Source organism: Taudactylus pleione, unplaced genomic scaffold (genome assembly GCF_031769625.1).
Source record: "Taudactylus pleione unplaced genomic scaffold, aTauple2 ptg000977l, whole genome shotgun sequence".
NCBI classification, from domain to species: Eukaryota; Metazoa; Chordata; class Amphibia; order Anura; family Myobatrachidae; genus Taudactylus; species Taudactylus pleione.
In genome coordinates, this window is record NW_028285378.1 from 3,763,439 (window position 1) to 3,785,344 (window position 21,906).

Below are 21,906 nucleotides of genomic sequence, written 5' to 3' on the forward strand. Positions count from 1 at the left end.
ATGGCACGATATATATGAACGCTAACGATATCGTTCAATGAAATACAATTCATATCATTCATTTTTATGCAGTGAATGACCAACGATGTGCGTTCCCACATGAACAATAATTATATCTATGAGCTGCGAGTTTGTCAGAAACATACACAGATCAGTGTATGCTGGCCAACTTGCACGATATTGTCAACTTTGCCTGTTCAGAGATGTGGCAGGATGACTTCACTAAAAGATGTCTTTCAAAGATATCTTTCAAGTCGTTGGTGGTACAGATTGTACTGTGTGTAAGCAGCAGAGAAAAGACATGGCAATCTCAGGTGAGTAATCTCCTTCAAATCTTGCATCTTGGGGAATTAAACTCAAACTCAATCTGCTTCACCATCAGCCAACTCACTTTCAGCTAAACTCACTTCTTAGTAAATTTGAGAGTTTAAAAACGGGAAACTCACCGAGTTTTGGCAATGCAAATCGAGTTTAAAAAAAAAAACTCGACCAAACTCGAATCTTAGTAAATTTACCCCTATGTCTTGTTTCTTCTGTTTCTTCTTATTTCAAAAATCATTTGGAATGTCCTGCTACTAAAAAGAAAGTGAATGTGATCCTAACGTTGGACATAGACTCCAATTTAGATTTTGACACCCTTACTGGAAATTTCACTCCCTTTGGTTGGATCTGGATGTTCTCATTCTCCCAGATTTAATAATGCATCCAGAGGCCACCCTGAAGAGGGGGATCCTGACTTGCTACATTCATATTCAAAGTCATGTGCATTCCGGCCTCATTCCGGCTGTCCAGAGCTACTCTGGGTTCCAGTGTCCTGCTGGTTCTAGTCTGGTTGATGTACCAAAGCTCTTTATCCTATGTACCTGCACCTATGTACCTCAAGCATCCATCTGGCTCCCATCAAGACTATGGCTGTCCCTCCAGTCAAACACACAAGTGCATCTCATTTCACATTACTGTTCTTGTCCATGAGCAGAAACCACTTAAGACAATCTAGCTTAATCAATAGCTATGTTGCACTTTCAATATTTTTTATGATTATCCATATATGAATTTAGGTGTAAATATGCATATACATAAATGAATACATATACATATATATGTATTTAAAGATCCATATTAAGTACTAGTTACTTTCCCTTTATTTTGCATCACTTCGTTACATATTTTTATAGAGTTCAGTAATTATGATCCTAAGTACTTCATAATTTACAGTACTTTTCAATATACATTTTGTTATTTCTATATACTTGTATTCCTTTAGTATAAGTAATTTCTACGCATACCCCATTCCCCTTGGCCATTAATATTTATATATTAACTCACTTTATATGGTTATACGTAATAATCCTCAATTTCTGTACGCATATTGGGCCTGATTCAGAGCCGCTCGTAAGCGGCCGCTCGTTCGCTCCGAGCGATGTTTGCCCAACTGCACATGCGTACGGATCGTCATACGCATGTGCGAACCAGTCAGTGCGGTTGAAATTCATGTGCTCGCAAAATAGCGAATGCCTGATAATTTGAGTGACAGAAAGAGGCGTATGTGGGTGGTAACAGGAGAAGGTGCTTGAAAACGGGGAGTGGAGATCCGATCGCAGGCGTGCTTAAAGGTCAAAACGGGCGTTTTATGGGTGTGCATAATTAAAACAGCAGCGTCATTGAGCACGTCACTGGGTTATTTTATAGCCAGAACTGCTCGCAAAATTGTGGTAGCAAAAACCAACCACAAGAATAGCCAGCAGCTCATACCCTGGTCGATGTACTCGATTAATCTAATAAATAGCGGACAGGATGTAGGATGCGAGAAGCCAGGGGGCGTAGTTTCCCAAAAAACGACCGCAAGTTTTGTTCGCTCGTTCAGACCTAGAGGTGTGAACAGACTGCAAAGAGCGAACGGTTCATTTGAATAGCCACCCCTTTTTTTTGAACGAACGACCGCAAATAGCGACCGGCTCTGAATCAGGCCCATTGTTATTTTCTCATGGAATTAAGGCATCCATGAGTAACAGTGCAATGAATGATTGTGCCATCATCCCTCTCTGATTATTAGACCTTACATTAGGATTTATTGTGTCTTCTATATTATAATTCTAGTTCTACACTAAACACATTATTTACCAATTTTACAATAATATATTATCCCTTTGTGAGAACTCTATATACTTATGGATAGTATTTACGGAATGGGTATGTAATCCCGGCTGTCCAGATGCCTTTTGTCAGAATACTGACAGTGGCATCCCGATAGTTGGTATCCCAACAAGGGTCGGGTAAGTATACTTATACTTCTCCTCATAACCCTCCCTTCTTGTAGCCTAACCCTAAACCTCCCCACCCCACACCCTAACCCTCCCCGTTAGTGCCTAAACCTAAGTTTCCCCCCTTTGTGACTGACCCTAACCCTCCCCCCTAGGGGTGCCTAACCCTAACCTAGCGCTAACCCCGTTAACTTACCTAAACCTAAAACTTCCACTACCCCCACAGCTAACACTAAGGGCGGCCTGGCTTAACTTCATTTGGGCTGGCATCCTCCTGTATTCTGGCATCAGAATTAAGATAGGAGTCAGTATTATTAACTCCTTTGTCGGGATTCCAGCGTCAACATTGAGACTAACGGCCTCATGGTCACCGGTCTCTTGACTACATCCCGTATTTACTGCTGAACCTTAATATTTGAACTGTAGCAGGTAAGCGCTAAAATAAGTAAAGTGTAACAAGTAATTGCTATTATATATGCTACAATATATTTATGATATAATACAGAGGTTCCCAAAGTGTGTGCAGCGGCATCCTGAAGTACTGTGGTGCTTACTGTATGTAGGAGTGGCTTGGGCAGATGCAGAGGAAGGATACTCTAAATTCCATCTATCAACAAACCACTCAATATTATGACAAACTTGCAACCAAAAATTGTAAATTAAAAACTCGCAACAACAAACCACTGCTGTCTACATATCCAGGACTGTTACTACTGGACTCACTGCACAGAAAGACAGGCAACAGAAAGAACCCTGCACAGAAAGAACTCAACACTTCTATTGATATTAATAATGCTGACCTTTTGCTTTTCACTTACATCACAATGCATGCCATACTTGTGCCCATGTAAGTTTGCCTCTTTCTACTTGGAAATGTGGTCTTTTATCTTAGCTCTCTTGCCTAGCCTCACATCCTTTATCTGCTTACAGTCTACATTATTAACTCAAATTCTGCACACAGATTCCCACTTTTAATCCACTCAATAACAAACTTGTGTAAATGTGTATACATATTTCCCAACACTGTTCTTTCACTTGCATTTCTACATGTCTCTTGCAGTCATATTTCATTTATGTTTCCCATTTTCATCCCCCTAGTTTACTTATCAACACCATGACAAGGTTTTCTTCAACTTCTTCCTTCACGCAGTCTCTACCTAATCCTCTGTTTTGCCCACTGCTTGCATCTGTATCCTTTCCCCCTGGTCTCTTCCACCTCCTCCTCCCCTTCTCCTCCCTCCTCTGTCTGCCTACTATCCCCTCCTCTCCCATTACTCCACTTTCATCCTGTTCTACCCCCCCTATGTCCCCACCGCTAATCCCTCCTAATATACTCCTCTCCTTGTCACTTCACACCACTGCCAACCACATCTCCCTCCCTACCCTTTCTAGCTCAGGTGCCCGCACCATCGCTAAACACTATTCATATCGGTCCCCCAAATTAATCTCCCCTCCGCGCTACAGTAACCCTGATAATCTTATTCACATCTCCCCCACAAATGCTATCCCTCTATCCTGTGCCCCCTGGAATGCCAGTTCAGTCTGTAATAAACTGGTCCCCACCTATGACCTTTTCATCTCCAACACCCTACATCTCCTAGCCATTACTGAAACCTGGATTTCACCCTCTGACACCACTTCTTCTGCTGCTCTCTCCTCTGGGGGCCTCACCTTCTCTCATACCCCTTGTCCTGGGGGTCGCCATGGTGGTGGTGTTGGGGTCCTTCTATCTGCCAGTTATTCCTACCAGCTAACACCCTCTGAACCATACCCTACATTTCCCCACATTTGAGGTTCATGCTATATGCCTCTTCCAACCAGTAAACCTCAGAGTAGCTGTCAATACTGTCCCCCTGGCCCTCCCTCCAAATTCCATGACAACTACGGTTCCTGGCTCCCTCAGAGCTTCCCTCCATTATCCTAGCTGATTTTAACATTCCTATTGACATTCCCACAGAATCCTCTGCAGCTAAACTCCTTAACCTCACCTCTTCATTTGGTCTCGCTCAATGGACCTCATCACCCTCCCATGTGAGTGGGCACTCACTTGACCTGGTCTTTACTAACCATTGTGATATTTCTGATTACTCCAATTCCCCATTTCCCCTCTCTGACCTTCACCTTCTCTCTTTTTACTTATCCCTCTCTTCTTCCCCCTCCACTACCTCCTAAGGCTACCATTACTAAGCGTAAAATTAAGGCTATTGACACTGTTGCTTTTTCCTCCCTGCTGGACTCTCCTTTCACCTATCCTTTCTCTGTCCTGTCCTGAACAAGACACTTTCCTGTACACTGCCTCTCTTACTTCTGCTCTTGACTGTGTTGCTCTGACAATAACTAGTCACCCTTGCAGATCCACACCACAACCCTGGCATTCCAAATGCACCAGATACCTGCAAAAGTGTTAACAAATTGCCGAGCATCAGTGGAGGAAATCACGCTCTAAGGCAGACTTCCTCCATTTCAAATGTATTCTCTCATCCTACAGTGTTTCCCTGTCCTTCTCCAAACAATCATATTTCAAGAACCTCATCTCCTCCCATTCCTCAAACCCCCGACATCTCTTTGCCACTTTCAACTCTATCCTCTGAGCTTCCCCTCCTTGCCTACCCTCCTCGCTCTCTGCCCTTGACTTTCCCACCTACATTAAATCTAAAATTTACTCCATACATGAGGACATCATGTCCCAACAGACCCTCAGCACTCCTGCCCCTCCTTTACCTGATCACCCCTCCCTATCTGTCTCACCAACTATGACATTCTTCTCCCCTGTTTCTGGAGAGGAAGTTATGGCCCTCATCTGGTCCTCCCCTCCTTCCACCTCCCCCCTTGACCCTATCCCTTCCTGTCTCCTCTGTTGCCTGTCTCCTTCTGCCTGTTCCCACCTCCTCAATCTCTCCCTATCATCTGACTCTGTCCCTTCTGCATTCAAACATGCCCTTGTCTCTCCCATTCTTAAAAAACCTACCCTTGATCCTAACATACTCTCCAACTACCAACCCATCTCTCTACTCCCTTTTGCTTCCAAACTCCTTGAGCATATTGTTTACAACTGCCTTACCACCTTTCTTTCCTCCCACTCCCTCCTTGACTTATTTCAATCTGGCTTCCATTCTCTCCACTCCGCTGAAACTGTCCTCACAAAAGTATGCAATTACCTCACTGCCAAATCTAAGGGCCACTACTCTCTGCTCATTCTCCTTGACCTCTCTGCTGCATTTGACACTGTAGACCACCCTTTCCTCCTGCAAATCCTTCACTCTCTTGGTCTATGTGCCACTGCCTTCTCCTGGCTGTCCTCCTACCTCTCTGATCATTCATTCTCTGTCTCCTCTCATGACTCCTCTCCCCCCCCACTTCTGCTAACAGTAGGAGTTCCCCAAGGTTCTGTTCTTGGACCTCTCCTATTCTCCCTATATACGTCCTCTTTAGGTGAACTCATCAACTTTTTTGACCTCCATTATCATCTCTATGCTGATGATACTCAAATCTACCTTTCCACCCCTGACCTCTCCCCCTCGCTCATTACTCATATCTCCAACTGTCTCTCTGCTATCTCCTCATGGATGTCCCAGCGCTTTCTTAAACTTAATATGTCTGGGACTGAGCTGATCATCTTCCCACCCTCTTCCATTACCTCACTTCCCACAATTTTATTTTCTATTGATGGCACAACTATCTCCTCTAGTCCCAAAGTGCACTGTCTTGGAGTTATCCTAGACTCCTCCCTCTCCTTTAAACCACACATTCAGCACCTCACGCAGTCCTGCTGTTTCCACCTAAAAATATTTCCAGAATTATACCCTTCCTCACCCAGGATGCTACTAAAACCCTCATCCACTCGCTGGTCATCTCCAGATTAGACTACTATAACCTTCTCCTTACTGGCCTTCCAGTGTTCCACCTTTCTCCACTACAAGCGGTATTCAATGCTGCTGCTTGGCTCATCTTCCTCTCCAGATAATCTACATCTGCTTTCCCTCTCCTTCAAGTCCTACACTGGCTCCCCTTTCCCTTCACATATCAATTCAAGGTTCTAACACTTGCCTAGAAAGCCCTCACCAAATCCTCTTCCACTTACATTTCTGACCTTTTCTCCTTTCACACTCCCGTCCATCCTGTCAGGATGTGGCCTGGGATAGGCCGCTACTCACCTCTGCGCTGGTGTCCTTGGGCTTAGGTGTCCAGACGCTGGGAGTGGAGGTGAGTAGTGACTGAGTATTCTCCTTGGAGTCCACTAGGGCTTCCATGCATGCGTCCTGGTTTCCTGGGTGCCGGGCATGGGCGCAGCCATGTTGGCTCATATCACCTGACTAGTCTCTCCCAATGATAGTCCTGTGGTCACTCAGCTAATCCTCTGATCCAATGATCAGCCACCCAGGGGTATTTAAGTCTGACTCCAGGAACAAGTAACTGCTGTTCAACTTCTTTGTTCCAGTGCCTGTGATACTATGTTGCTCTGTTCTATTTCCTTCAGAGTGTTGCTCAGCCTGTTCACAGTTCTCTAAAGTTTCCAGTATTAGCTTCCATGCTATTCTCAGTCGGAGAGATTAGTTCTCTCCCAGTATCCTGTATCATGTGTCGAAGCTGGTTTAGTGGCTGAGACAGAATCAGTGTAAAATTAGCTTGGAGCGATGCCATCTTGCGAATGGCAACCAAACTCCATCTTAAAAATAGGTCACACAGCGCCATTTTGTCCAAACTACATAGTACACAAAACACAATGCTAAATTGCTAATAAATAGCAATTTGTCAAAACCTCATAGTACAAAAAACACAACGCTAAATTGCTAATAAGTAGCACGGACAGCTTTTTAACAATCTTCCCCAAACACATACTGACGGTGTTTAACATACATAAAAATGACTTTCCAACACATTAAAATCACCATGAACTTAAATAATGAACAGTACAAAAAGTAGCAAATTAGTGGTGTTTTTCCAGCATTCACATTAACACATACACGCGATGTTAAACAATGCACAACGCAAAATAGCTAATTATTAGCACATTCAGCTTTCTAACGATCCCTACACAACCAATACCGACTGCATCTAAGGTTTAATACGTGATAAGTAAGCCGTGTTTGGTGTTATTCTGATATGCACTTTCTCAACTGCTTTCCGGTATCATCGGTGTGAAGATCGCAACATGAATTCTCAACTTATGGACCGTAGAATGTTAAAGCACCAAAATGTACTTTGTAAAATTAACAGCCTAGATTTGCATGAGGCGGGAAAACAGAGATAACCAGCTGTCGGAGGCTGGTCTGTGTCCATTTGAATCAACCTGTTAAATGTCCTGTAACAGAAGCACCGTGATGGGGAACCAATGGGATCGCAACGAACCTCTCTACTGTGTAGTCTATTTCTGTAAGGGTATAAATATGTGTGTTCTGACCCCAGTCTTCAGTCTTCATGCTGATGCTGTTGATGGAGGTTTCTTGCTGATGCCGGAATCTGGTCCCAGAGCGCGTGCATATGTATAACTGTATCTTGGGTCTGTATAATTTCTTTGCGCTAAATTGTACTTAGATCACAGCATGTAACTAACTGTACTTTGCTTGGAATAATACTTTGTGCTTTGCAAACACATGTGCAAGGACTGAAGTCTTTATTTTACTGTATCACTGCGTAGGCAAATAGCGTCAATTTTAGAAGGTATAGGCAGGTTTTTAGAAGGTTTAGGCAGGAGCGCATAGAGGTTTAAATCCAGAATCCTTAGTTGGGGCTCGTATTGTGAGGTCACTTACCTACTCACACGATATACATACAGTTATCGATATCTCACCAAAGGGTGGATAGTGGCCACAAGCAGTTTACCTGCAACCACTCGATGCTGAGAGATCACTACCTGTTATCGTGTGAGCAAGGGATGCTGACTAGAATCCAGGGACAAGAAAGGAAAAAGTTTGTTTTCCTTTGTTGATAGTATTTTATGTTAAAAAGGGGTGCCGCAGTATTGTGTACGCAGATGAGTCGCATTTTTGCGTGCACAGTAGAGATGCACTTTTGCGTATGCAGCTAAGGGTAAGTCACACGGTTGTGTAGTAGTCGCATTATTGTGTATGCAGCTAGTCGCACAATAGCATATACGTACTTCCGGTTGTGCTGCCACGTGTTTAAACAAAGCCATTGAGGTTACATTATCAATTGTTGCCAATAACTGGGTTAACGTGTATTTTTCTGCGCAGGAAAAGAGTGTGTGATTGTGAGTATTTGTTTAGGGTGTAACACTGGTGCTAAATGTTAAGGGTATTGTATGATCCTTAAGGGCTAGGTAGAGGAGTTAGCCTAGCTGCTCCATAGTAGCTACCGTTCTATACACATCAGCAGGTGTACATGTTGTCTTTTTTGTAGGGACCGGCTCTCAGTGTGATTGCAGTGTTTAGTAATTAGGTTGGGTTACTGGAGCATTGTAATTGAGCCGCACTGGAAACTTGTGATTGTAAACTGAGAGATAATAGGTGAGTGGGAGCATCTAGAAATTTCTTCCATAGGTGAGTGGGAGCATCTAGAAATTTCTTCCATAGGTGAGTGGGTTCATCTAGAAATTCTTCCATAGGTGAGCGGGAGCATCTAGAAATAACTTCCATAGGTGAGTGGAGGCATCTAGAAATAACTTCCATAGGTAAGTGAGAGTATCTAGACTGTCTTTCACCAATTTAAATCTTTATTGTAAAACTTAGGGTTCTCCCAGGATGGGGGCCAAGCAAACGGTAGAGATGTTAAATGATTTGCTGCTGTTGGAAGCGCCACTTGGGTCGGCATGACATATTATGCATATTAAGTATGGTGCCAATGAAACCAGGTATTGTGATTTATGGTTTAATATGACGAGGAAGAGTGTTAGGCCGTTTCCTAGAATTGGTAGTTTTGATAAGGAGATATTGAATAATGTCCAAGCTCACATCTGTTTGGTGCATTCTGGAGTGAAAAAGGTAAAATATTACGAATGTTTAAAATTGTGGCAGCATGAAGCGGATGCATGGTTTAAAAATGTGCAAGCAATGCAAACTAGCGAACGCATTACCAGAAAATACACCTGCGGCGCTAGATTGCAATACATGCGAGCCACAAAACAGCAAGCACGTGCAGCAAGGTAGCGTTGCGGAAGGTATTGCCAGTAGTTCACGCGCACCACTACCACCTTATGTGGATGGGAGTGCAGGTACAGTTATTGAAAAAACCCACAAAAATTTAACAAGCAATAGTACCCTCTCCTAAGTAACCATAAGGAAAATGTTTATGATATGTATAATGAGCCTATTGTCATGTCTGCCATTTCAAACCTCCAGCCAGGTAATAAGGTCAAAAGTAGCAGTGCGGCCGGTCTGCATCCCATCCGGACAATAACTGTTCTGAATGGGAATGTGGATGCGAACGGAGTAGTGCCCACAAGGGATGTGGTAATGCATTGTCCTTGGACAAGAGCAGAGCTAAATTCCATCATGAATGATTTCCCCGATCCCAAAAAGGAACTAGCCAAATGTCAAAGATTTTTGAAAAATTTGGGCAGTTCTCACGAGCCAACCAATAAAGATTGGCGAGTGGTGTTAAGGGCCTGTCTACCACGCAATATCGACGTGACAGAATTTATCACGGATTGTGTATTGGATGGTGATGTTCCCTTAACAGACGAAGTAAACCAAGGTAACATTTCCCGTATTATAACTCAATTGGGTGTATATTTTCCAGTAGTAGTTAACTGGAACAAAATCTTCACCATAAAACAAAAAGAGAGTGAATCTGCAGAAGATTATTGTGACCGGGCTCAGCAGGCTATCACCCAGTACTCTGGGTTAGAAGATTTTAAAGATAGCACTCACCACAGGGGAATGATTGTCACTATACTCATGGATGGCCTTAAAGAAGACCTAAAGACCCGGGTTCAGACCTCACAGCCTGGCTGGAGGGGAGTCACAATAGATACCCTCATAGAATCCGCTATAGAACATGACAAAAACATCTCAAAGAAGAGAGAGACCCAGAGCGAGAAACTAATGGCTGTTAGTATTCAAGCTCTAGAAGGAATGACGGTAACATCACAGCCAGCAGACACACCTGCACCCACACACACACCTGCACCTGAACAGTTACACATCCAATCCCACACCACTGCAAACACAGCCCTACCCCACTTATCACACACAGCCACAAGTCCCATACTACCCACAAACTCCATAGCCCCCACAATATCCTTTCCCTCAATATCCTTACCCATACCCACCACCTTTCCCTCCTGCTCAACCCCCACAACAATCCTTTCATCCACCCTGCTCACAAAAATGTTTTAACTGCAACCAAGTGGGACACCTAAGTAAGTACTGCAAAGTGAAGAATGTAGGACTCCCAAACCAGACAGTACCTGTATACCCTCATAAGGGATATACACAGAATACAGGAAACCTCCAACAGGCACCAGCTCCAATTGTGGCCGTTAATGCTTATTGGATATTGGGAGCCAACGCTAGGAGTCGGGTCATACTTGTGGTCTGCAGATAGACAGGTTGACGGGAAGTACTAGGGAATAACTGGTAATGGCAATTGATGTAACTGATACCCAATCTCTGTTCTGCTTTCTTCCCTGTGCCATAACACCCTGACTGTCAGTATTTTTCTTTTCTCACCTAGGGGAAGGTGTACACTACACATGGACACGAGTGTCCCATGGGTTCATAGACAACCCCAGTATCTTCTCCCAGGCCTTATATGACTGTTTACAATCTTTCCAACCTGCCATTAGATCTGTGCTCTGATACAATATGTGGACAATTTATTGTTATGCCCTGTTTCATTTATACCATGTTTAAATGATACTAAACTGTTGTGCTTCATCTCTCACACACAGGACACAAGGTTGCTAAGGACAAATTGCAGCCATGGCAGGCTAAGGTCAAGAACTTGGGAAAATGTCCAAACCCAGAGGCTGAGACACTACCTAGAGCAGTAGCTATTAATAACATGATTTAATTGCAGGAATTTGTATGCAGATACGATATCCCTAGAATTATTAAAAGTGATAGGGGTACTCATTTCACAGGTGACATCTTCCAGAACATGTTTAAGGTGATGGGTATTAATATCAAGATCATCCCAGACTGTCTTTTTATCTGTCCCCCTTTGAGATACTGTTTAACAGGCAGCCTCATGTGAAAATATGCAAAACCAATCCAGATCCAAAACACGAAGAAAGATCCAGATCCAAAACCAAAACACAAAACACGAAAAGTGGCCGGTGCACACCCCTAATTATCCTAATTATATATATATATATATATATATATAAAATCCATCATAAATAGAATCTCATGCATAAATACCGCACATTACGCACAGTTGCGCTGCTAACATGACGCACATGAGCGAATGCACAATATCCTGCATGCGAACGCTGTTAGCTGCATGCGTGCACATCTGCCCCAAATCAGATAAACCTAACTAATACTTACATAATGCACACTCACATAAAAGGTTCCATAGCTTTAAAGTATAAGATCCAAGTTTTATACATTTATTACAAATGCTGTGAAATAAAGACTATTTTGGTATCTAAGGTTTAATACGTGATAAGTAAGCCGTGTTTGGGATTGTACTGATCTGCATTTCCTCAACAGCTTTCCGGTACCATCGGTGAGAAGATCGCAACATGCATTCGCAACTTATGGACCGTAGAGACTTAAAGCACCAGAATGTACATTGTAAAACCAACAGACTAGATTTGCATGCAGGGGAAATAGAGGAGGCAACAAGCTGTTAGAGGCTGTTCTGTGTCCATTTGAACCAACCTGTTAAATACCCTGTAACAGATGCACCCGCACTGGGAACCAATGGGATTAGCAGCAAACCCCTCTTTTGTGTTGTCTGTTTCTGTGAGGGTATAAATGTGTGTGTTGTGACCCCAGTCTGGAGTCTTCTTGCTGATTGCTGATTGACGGAGGTTTCTTGCTGATGCCGGTATCTGGTCCAGAGCGCGTGCATAATGTATAACTGTATCTTGGGTCTGTATAAATCTTTGTGCTAAATTGTACTTAGATCACAGCTTGTAACTAACTGTACTTTACTTGAATAATACTTTGTGCTTTGGAAACACATGTTCAAGGTCTAAAAGTCTTTATTTTACTGTATGACTGCGTACGCAAATAGCGTCAATTTTAGAGGTTTATAGGCAGGGTTTAGAATGTATAGGTAGGTGCGTATAGAGGTTGAAATCCAGAATCCTTAGATGGGGGCTCATAGTGTGCGGTCACTTACCTGTTCGCACGATAAAATACGGTTATCGATATCTCACCAAAGGGTGGATAGTGGCCACACAACCACTGCAACCACTCTATGCTGAGAGATCGCTATCTGTTATCGTGTGAGTCAAGGTACGCGGACTAGAATCCAGGGGCAAGAAAGGAAAAAGTTTGTTTTCCTTAGTTGATAGTATTTTACGCTAAAAAGGGTACCGTAGTATTGAGCACACGGCTGAGTTGCATTTTTGCGACCGTAATAGAGATGCACTTTTGCGTACGCAGCTAAGGGTAAGACTCATACGGTTGTGTGGTAGTCACATTATTGTGTATGTGACTAGTCGCACAATAGCGTATACGTATTTCCGGTAGTGCTGCCACGTGTTTAAGCAAAGCCGATAAGGTCACATTGTCAATTGTTGACAATAACTGGGTTAACGTGTATTTTTCTGCGCAGGAAAAAAGTGTGTAACTGTGAGTACTTATTTATGGTGTAACACGGGACCTAAATGTTAAGGGTAACGTAGGACACTTAAGTGCTAGGCGCAGGAGTTGGCCTAGTGACTCGGTAGCAGCTTACCGTTTACTTTACACAAAGCAGGTGTATGGCTTGTTATTTTTGTTAGGGTTCGACTCCCAGCGTGATTATAGCGTTCAGTAATCAATGTGTGTGATCTTTTAGGCTTATTTGAACACTATGGGCCAAATGTAATAGGGTGTCTGTTTTGGTAAATTGCGAGTTTGGTGCTAAACTCGCAATTTTTCACAACTCTCCAATGTAATAGGGTGTCTGTTCACTAAAAATCGCATTTTTCAGAGTTACTAAAACTCTCCATTCTCAAACTCGCATCCAGATGTTTTCACATTGAAAACAATCAACTCACCCAATGTAATAGAGTGTCTGTTTCAGACTCACAAAAAAAAGATTGCCAAAAGTCCCCAAATAATAGACCTGCTTCAGGCTAGCGAGTACATCCTGAGCAGGTCAGATTAACAAAGAAACATGCACATATCCATGAGATATGTACATGTTTCTGTGTGTACTTATGTAAAATGTTTTTAAATAAAAAAAAAATGACGTGCACCCCCTTCCCAAAAGCATAACCAGCCCTGGGCTTTATAAAGCCTGTTCTGGTTCTAAAAATACAGGGGCCAAAATGCGTAGGGGGCCCCTGTATATTAAGAACCAGCACAGGGCTTTGTTGAGCTGGTCCTGGTTCTGGAAAATCAGGGGACAAAACGAGTAGGGGGCCCCTGAAAATTCCAGAACCAGCACCGAACTCTGTCTAGCGGGGGGATAATGCCACAGCCAGGGAAAACCTTTCACCGGTTTCCCCGGTCAAAGCATTATCCCTGACCGCTAGTCAGTCCAGGCCGGGGATCCCTGGGGAGTTGAGGACCCCCCCAATAAAGGGGTCCCCCTCTCCCGGGCACCCCAGGCCTAGACTGATAGCCCGGGGCTATCCCCGGCACCCTATGCCCGTGGGTGCCAGGTTGATAGTGAAAGTGTAAAGTGTAAAAATAAAGTTTACATATTGTCTTTAGTTGTAGAACCACAAGTACCAGCAAGCCTCCCCTGCATGCTGGTATTTGGAGAACCACAAATACCAGAATGTGGGGCATTACGGGCCCGCTGGCACTTGTAGTTCCACAACTAAAGAAATACGTAAATAAACAAACATACACCGTGAAAGTAAAATTTTAATAAAACATACATGCACACTCACACTCACACATACTCACCTAGTATCCGAAGTAATCCATAGGGGTGTACCTGAAAAAAAAAATCCATACTCACCTCTCCTATGCGTCGATCACGTCCACTGGCAATCCAGGGGTTAAAATAAAAAAACGCAAAAAACCCGATCCATGCCGGACTGAGCAAAGGTATGTGTGTACACATACCTTTGCTCCGCGTAAATGAGCGGGGCACACGTGTGCCCCGTCAGTGAGAGAGAATGGGTGACTGCTGTGTGTGTGAGAGAATGGGTGATTGCTATGTGTGTGAGAGAATGGGTGACTGCTGTGTGTGACAGAATGGGTGACTGTTGTGTGTTTGCATGCATGTGTGTGAATGGGTGACTGCTGTGTGTGTGTGAGAGAGAGACAATGGGTGACTTCTGTGTGTGTGAGAAAATGGGTGACTGCTATGTGTGGGAAAGAATGGGTGACTGCTGTGTGTGAGAGAATGGGTGACTGCTGTTTGAGAGAATGGTAGACTGCTGTGTGTGAGAGAATGGGTGACAGCTATGTGTGTGTGTGTGAGAGAGAGAGAGAATGGGTGAATGTTGTGTTTGTGAGAGAATGGGCAAGTGCTGTGTGAGTAAAAGAATGGGTGACTGCTGTGTGTGAGAGAATGGGTAACTGCTGTGTGTGTGAGATAATGAGTGACTGCTGTGTGTGAGAGAATGGGTGACTGTTGTGTGTTTGCGTGTGTGCATGCATGTGTGTGTGATATAGTATTGATAATTGGTGATTGGTGTGTGTGTGTGTGTGTGTGTGTGTTTGTATGACAATTAGTGACTGTTGTTTTTGAGGCAATGAGTGACTGCTGTGTGTGTGTGTATTTGTGAGAATGGATGACTGCTGTGTGCGTGAGAATGGGTGACTGCTGTGTGTGAGAGAGAGAATGGATGACTGCTGTGAGTGAGAGAATGGGCAACTGCTGTGTATGAGAGAGAATGGGTGACTACTGTGTGTGTGTGTGTGTGAGAGAGAGAATAAGTGACTGCTATGTGTGTGTGCAAGAATGGGTGACTGCTCTGTGTGTGAGAAAATGGGTGACTGCTGTGCATGAGAGAATGGATGACTGCTATGTGTGAGAGAATGGGTGACTGCTGTGTGTGAGAGAATGGGTGACTGCTGTGTGTGAGAGAGAATGGGTGACTGCTGTGTGTAAGAGAGAATGGGTGACTGCTGTGTGAGAGAGAGAATGGGTGACTGCTATGTGTGAGAGAATGGGTGACTGCTGTGTGTGAGAGAGAATGGGTGACTGCTGTGTGTGAGAGAGAATGGGTGACTGCTGTGTGAGAGAGAGAATGGGTGACTGCTATGTGTGAGAGAGAATGGGTGACTGCTGTGTGTGAGAGAATGGGTGACTGCTGTGTGTGAGAGAGAATGGGTGACTGCTGTGTGTAAGAGAGAATGGGTGACTGCTGTGTGTGAGAAAATGGGTGACTGCTGCGTGTGTGTGAAAGAATGGGTGATTGCTGTGTGTATGAGAATGGGTAACTACTGTGTGTGAGAGAATGGGTGACTGCTGTGTGTGAGAGAATTGGCGACTGCTGTGTGTAAGAGAATGGGTGACAGCTGTGTGTGAGAGAGAAAGATAACCGAGGTTCGGATAGAACAGAGGGCACATAAACCCCTAGGCAGGGATGCGTGGGGTTAATAAAGTTACAGGAGGTAGGGGAGTGTTAGTGTTTTATGGTCAGATTGACATTAGGTTAGGATTGGTGGAGTGTTGTGTAAGGGGTGTGGTTAATAGGAGTGTGGGTAGGTCAGCAATGTAATACTGCCTCTTTGAAATCTGATCTGCAAGCGGTACAGTCACAAGGTTGTAATACTCTGGTCTTTGTTTTTGGTATTTTTCCCCCTTTTTCTTCTCATACATGTCTTTCCTGCCTTCATCTTTATCTCTTATTCTTCTTATTCTGATCTACTGATGTGCCCAGCTATAACGTGGCATCACAGCGCTATCTCTCTGGTAGCATAAAAGAGCATCTCAGACCGCACTAGCTATCCACACTGTGAATCTGCTACTTAACTGTACGGACTTGCTGCTCGGATTGTCTCATCGGCACGTATCAACAGTACGAACCCTTGAGATACTGTACTACTACCTGCAACGCTGCCTGACTTCTAAGTCGCTGTTGTTGCAGCTCATTAATGTGATCTACCTCTGCAACTCTGCCTGACTTCCGAGTCACCTTTGTTGCTGTTCCGTGAGCTTCTACAGCTGTTTCCTACAGTATCAACTCACTGGTACTGTAAGTACGGTAGCTTGCTATGTTTTTGCAGTTTGCTGTGTTAGACGCTGATTTGCGTTTCCCGTGACTGACCGCCGCCATCTTGTTTTGCTCGGCGGCCATTTGTTTTTTCAGTCGCAATATTGCTGTGTTTATTGTCCCGCTGCCTCGGTATGCCCCGTCCTTCACCCATCCCCGTAGAGGCTTACTTGTGAATCCAGTAACTATCACACACACATACCGATCGTTCCTAGCCTCCGGTTGCCCCTCATAGTTTCCCGTGACTGACCGCCGCCATCTTGTTTTGCTCGGCGGCCATTTGTTTTTTCAGTCGCAATATTGCTGTGTTTATTGTCCCGATGCCTCGGTATGCCCCGTCCTTCACCCATCCCCGTAGAGGCTTACTTGTGAATCCAGTAACTATCACACACACATACCGATCGTTTCCTAGCCTCCCGTTGCCCCTCATAGTTTCCCGTGACTGACCGCCGCCATCTTGTTTTGCTCGGCAGCCATTTGTTTCTTTAGTCGCAATATTGCTGTGTTTATTGTCCCGCTGCCTCGGTATGCCCCGTCCTTCACCAATCCCCATAGAGGCTTACTTGTGAATCCAGTAACTATCACACACACATACCGATCGTTCCTAGCCTCCCGTTGCCCCTCATAGTTTCCCGTGACTGACCGCCGCCATCTTGTTTTGCTCGGCGGCCATTTGTTTTTTCAGTCGCAATATTGCTGTGTTTATTGTCCCGCTGCCTCGGTATGCCCCGTCCTTCACCCATCCCCGTAGAGGCTGACTTGTGAATCCAGTAACTATCACACACACATACCGATCGTTCCTAGCCTCCCGTTGCCCCTCATAGTTTCCCGTGACTGACCGCCGCCATCTTGTTTTGCTCGGCGGCCATTTGTTTTTTCAGTCGCAATATTGCTGTGTTTATTGTCCCGCTGCCTCGGTATGCCCTGTCCTTCACCCATCCCCGTAGAGGCTTACTTGTGAATCCAGTAACTATCACACACACATACCGATCGTTCCTAGCCTCCCGTTGCCCCTCATAGTTTCCCATGACTGACCGCCGCCATCTTGTTTTGCTCCGCGGCCATTTGTTTTTTCAGTCGCAATATTGCTGTGTTTATTGTCCCGCTGCCTCGGTATGCCCCGTCCTTCACCCATCCCCGTAGAGGCTTACTTGTGAATCCAGTAACTATCACACACACATACCGATTGTTCCTAGCCTCCCGTTGCCCCTCATAGTTTCCCGTGACTGACCGCCGCCATCTTGTTTTGCTCGGCGGCCATTTGTTTTTTCAGTCGCAATATTGCTGTGTTTAACGTGTGTTTGCATTATTGCACCAGTTTGCACATTTAACTTTGAGACTAATGGTTTTAATGGTCATGTACACACTAAGTTTTGATTTATGTAATAAAAATAGCAAATTTGGCGCTGTACTTTACAGTACTGTACTGTATATCAGTTGAGATATTCACACATTTTATTACTGTTGAGCTGACACCTACTGTACCTTACCGTACAGTATATAATTACGGAGTGTTTTTTATATACCTGTATTTATCATATTTATTATCTTGTGCCTCTATACAATCTCACAATAGTGGTTAGTGCTTTAACAGTTTTAGCGCTGTGTAATCTCCTATATTTACCTGTATATACTGTATAACACACGCACAGTCTTAGGAGACAGAAAGAGTACTGTAATTGTTTACAGTGTTGTAATGTGAAACATTTACTGTATACAGTACATGTACAGTATTTCCAGTATTTTACTTAACATTGTATTTAGTGTCTTTATACTTGTGTATTTCAGAGTGCACCGAACTGTCAACATGGTGAAGAGCAAAGGTTTTTACAACGGAAACAAATCTTGCCCACTTCCACTGACCAAAAGGCTGAGTGCACTAGTTCCACAACGGTCTACAAGCAAACCTTCCAAGAAGAAAACAGGTAAGGAAAATTTACAGGTACCTCTTCTAGTCAAGGCAAGGAAGAATGCAAAGGCGAAGAACAACACTTTGCAAGTGGACATCGGAGAAAATGGACCAGGGAACGTGGAGCAACCCATGAACGTCCAGAACCAGGAGGAAACACCAGTCATTTATGGGCCAGAAGAATTGGACACCTTTGAGCCTCTTGTTTAAGATGTATCCTGCTCACCAACTCGGCGAAAACTGTCATTCCAAGAAGATAATGCATGCAAATATAGCTGTGCCAGGATGGTGAGAGACCTCGTCGGAAAAGTTGGTCAACTGGAAGCGAAAATTGACAACTTGAAAGAAGAGCTGAAGGAAGGGCTGAAGGACACCATTGCAGAAGCAATGAAAGAAGCAATCCGGCAAAGTAAAGAAGAATGGCAAGAGGCTGCTGCCCAGAGTACCAGGAAGAGACATGACCAGGCAATCCAGTATGAAATGGTCACACCGGATGAATTTGAGCCTGAGGAGAACGACGATGATTTCAACTTGGAGATTGACCCATCCTTCCACTTGCTACATATGGACAATACAGTGGCATCAGAGCACTTGGACATGACACCAGTGCCATCATGCAGCATGCCTCAGTGGGAGAGTACACCAGTGGCATCACATCGCCTGCCTGAACGGTCAGTTGAAGAATCAAGGATCAACAATGCAAGCATGCCTGTACTTTCACCAGGAACGCCTGTCATGTCGAGCACGCCAGCACCACTGACTGTATTTGGAACACCCTTACCGGATATACCACTGGCTGTGATCAACGTTGAGAAGGACAATGAACTTTACAGAGCTGTGAATTGTGAGATGCATCGATATGCGCAAGCAATATTTCAGGAACACGTGCCCTACGACCTGTATTGCAATTGGACGAAGCGGGTGAACTTTGATGGAAGTCGGAAGAAAGTGCCAATCCCCAACAATTTAAGAGAAGATATCCTCTCAAGATGCCGGACAAGATTCAGGATTGGAAAAGAAGAACTTACTCGGATAAAGGACACGCTGAATGGGGTGCTGCACATGCCAAGGAAACATGCATGGAGGACAGTCACGCATACAAGTACAGATCTGCAATCAACAAACACGACTTGAAGGGACTTGTCAGAAGACAGGAAGACCCGGCGCCGCCACTGTCCTGGACGTGGCAGCGGCAGAAGAAAGAAGCTGAGGACAGGAGAGGACTAAAGGGGTGGAAAGCAAAAGAGCTAAAGAAGTTCCCCCCCTCAAAGCCTCTTCCACCATAACAGATAGGCCCTATGTGAGGCCAACGGAACAATAAACCAACCTACAGTAGACCAACAGGTCTGAAGAGAGGACGACCCATGTGAAGAGAAAAGCGGAGGACAGGAGAGGACTAAAGGGGTGGAAAGCAAAAGAGCTAAAGAAGTTCCCCCCCTCAAAGCCTCTTCCACCATAACAGGTACCGGTAGGCCCTCTGTGAGGCCAACTGTACTGTACATTAATTTATATTGTAGTTTGTTAGGCTGCTGAGATACAGTAGGGATGATATTAATGTTACAGTAGATTAGTGTGACACTATTAGAACAGGAAAGGGCCTTGCATGGCATATTCTCTTTCCTACAGGGACCTCTGTGTGGGATTGAGCGGGACAAACAACAAGAGTATCTCCGGTGAGTACTGTACCTGTGTGTCTGTCTTTTACTGTCTGTTTGTCTCTGCCTATCCTCCTTTCTTCAGGGCGTACAGTGGACCTTGCACTCTGATACAAGGTAGAGTCTGCACCTGGTATAGGTGAAACTCTGCATCTGAGGCCAAAAGTGCTAGTGATGATTTTAACTTAAAAGCCAACTCTTTTTGTGTAGTCCTCGGTCCAGTAGGGCGTATCGGTCGGCATTGAGTAAGGACTGTTCTCACGTCATATCTTTCCTCCTAGGTACTGTACAGTAGTCAAGTCCGTGTCCAGCTTCGAACTCCAGGACATGCCAGCGGCAGAAGAAAGAAGCGGGGTACTGTAGAGGACTACAGGGGTGGAAAGCTAAAGAAGTCCCCCCCCCCTCTGTAAAGCATGTTACTGTAGGTTAAATAAAAATTGTCATTAATTTATACAATTTGTGTTTGTACTGTATGTAATTCAGTCTTTAAGTGTGCCTGAGACCCAACATGTGCATCTGTCATTAAAAAGGTACAAAAAGTCAATAACACACAGATGCAGGGGTGTATCATACTACTGGACAGGATTTCAATCACCAGAGGCGCGCCGGCCAATGGGGGTTGCCGCACACAGTCATATACTGTACAGTATCCCTGTTGCCTTTATTAAATCACCCCTTAAGAGTGGAGTGCAATTAATAAAAGTACGGAATGGGTGACTTACTGTACTGTATTTTCTTACCTTTTAGTTGTTACACTATCAATAAATGTAAATACAGTATACTGTACTTTATCCACAGCACCAAGAAAAGACAGAAAACGTTTTACCAAATAACACAAATTTTAATAAAAATCATAAATAAACAAAAATAAAGTGAACAAAAAATTAAAAAAAAGATCCACTAAGTGGTGGGCCATCTGCCTGTACAGGCCTAAAAAAAAAAGAATTTGTTCTGTGGAGAGAAAAAAAAGGGTACAGTATTACAACACTAATACACAATATTGTACAATCTCGACACTAATGTAAATACTGTACTCTACCTCGAGTCAGGCGTGGTCCCTGCCTCCCTTGGGGTCCCTGCCTCCCTGATGGTCCATGACTGAAGACTGTTTTGGAAAAAAATATATTCACATTAACAGTGCTGTGTTTACCTTTATATGGTATGGTGCTACTGTAAATGGTTTGGCTACTGTAGCTCCTAACAAAGTACTGTACAGTACATAAACAAACAGAACAATACAATGGCTACAGTACGGTACAATGCAAGAAAAGTACAGTACTATACAGTTTAAACATTGCTACACCAAAGGTGATTATACTGACTGAAGCTGGCAGACAGAAGGATACTTTTGGTGCGGTGTAGATACAGTACAGTAACCTCCCACAATTTAATGACTATTACTGTACAGTATCTGCAAAGCATGTTTGCAAATGATTGATGACCCTGCACTGAACAACTGCTTGTTCGGAGTAGGCTCATCACTTACTGTACTGACAAACAACTGCATGATTACAATGTCCTAATCATGCAGTGGTTGTCATACCGGTATCTTTAAGTGGATGGCCACCTTTCGAGTGATGTCCTTTATAAAAAAATGTGAAAACAAAAAAGGAGAGAGACAGTACAGAAGAAGACAATGTACAGTTGTGTAGGGTACAGTACTTACACGGCCTGCGAGGCCTGCTTGTCCCATGATGAGGCAACTGGCCGGTGGGGGGCTGTGGCCTTCCACGTTCCCGCACTGTGGGGAAAAAAAAAAAATATTCCTGTTACACAAGTACAGATACACAAGTACAGAAACAATGAGTGTGTAAGGAGAAGAGGTTGGAGATGGGTCTT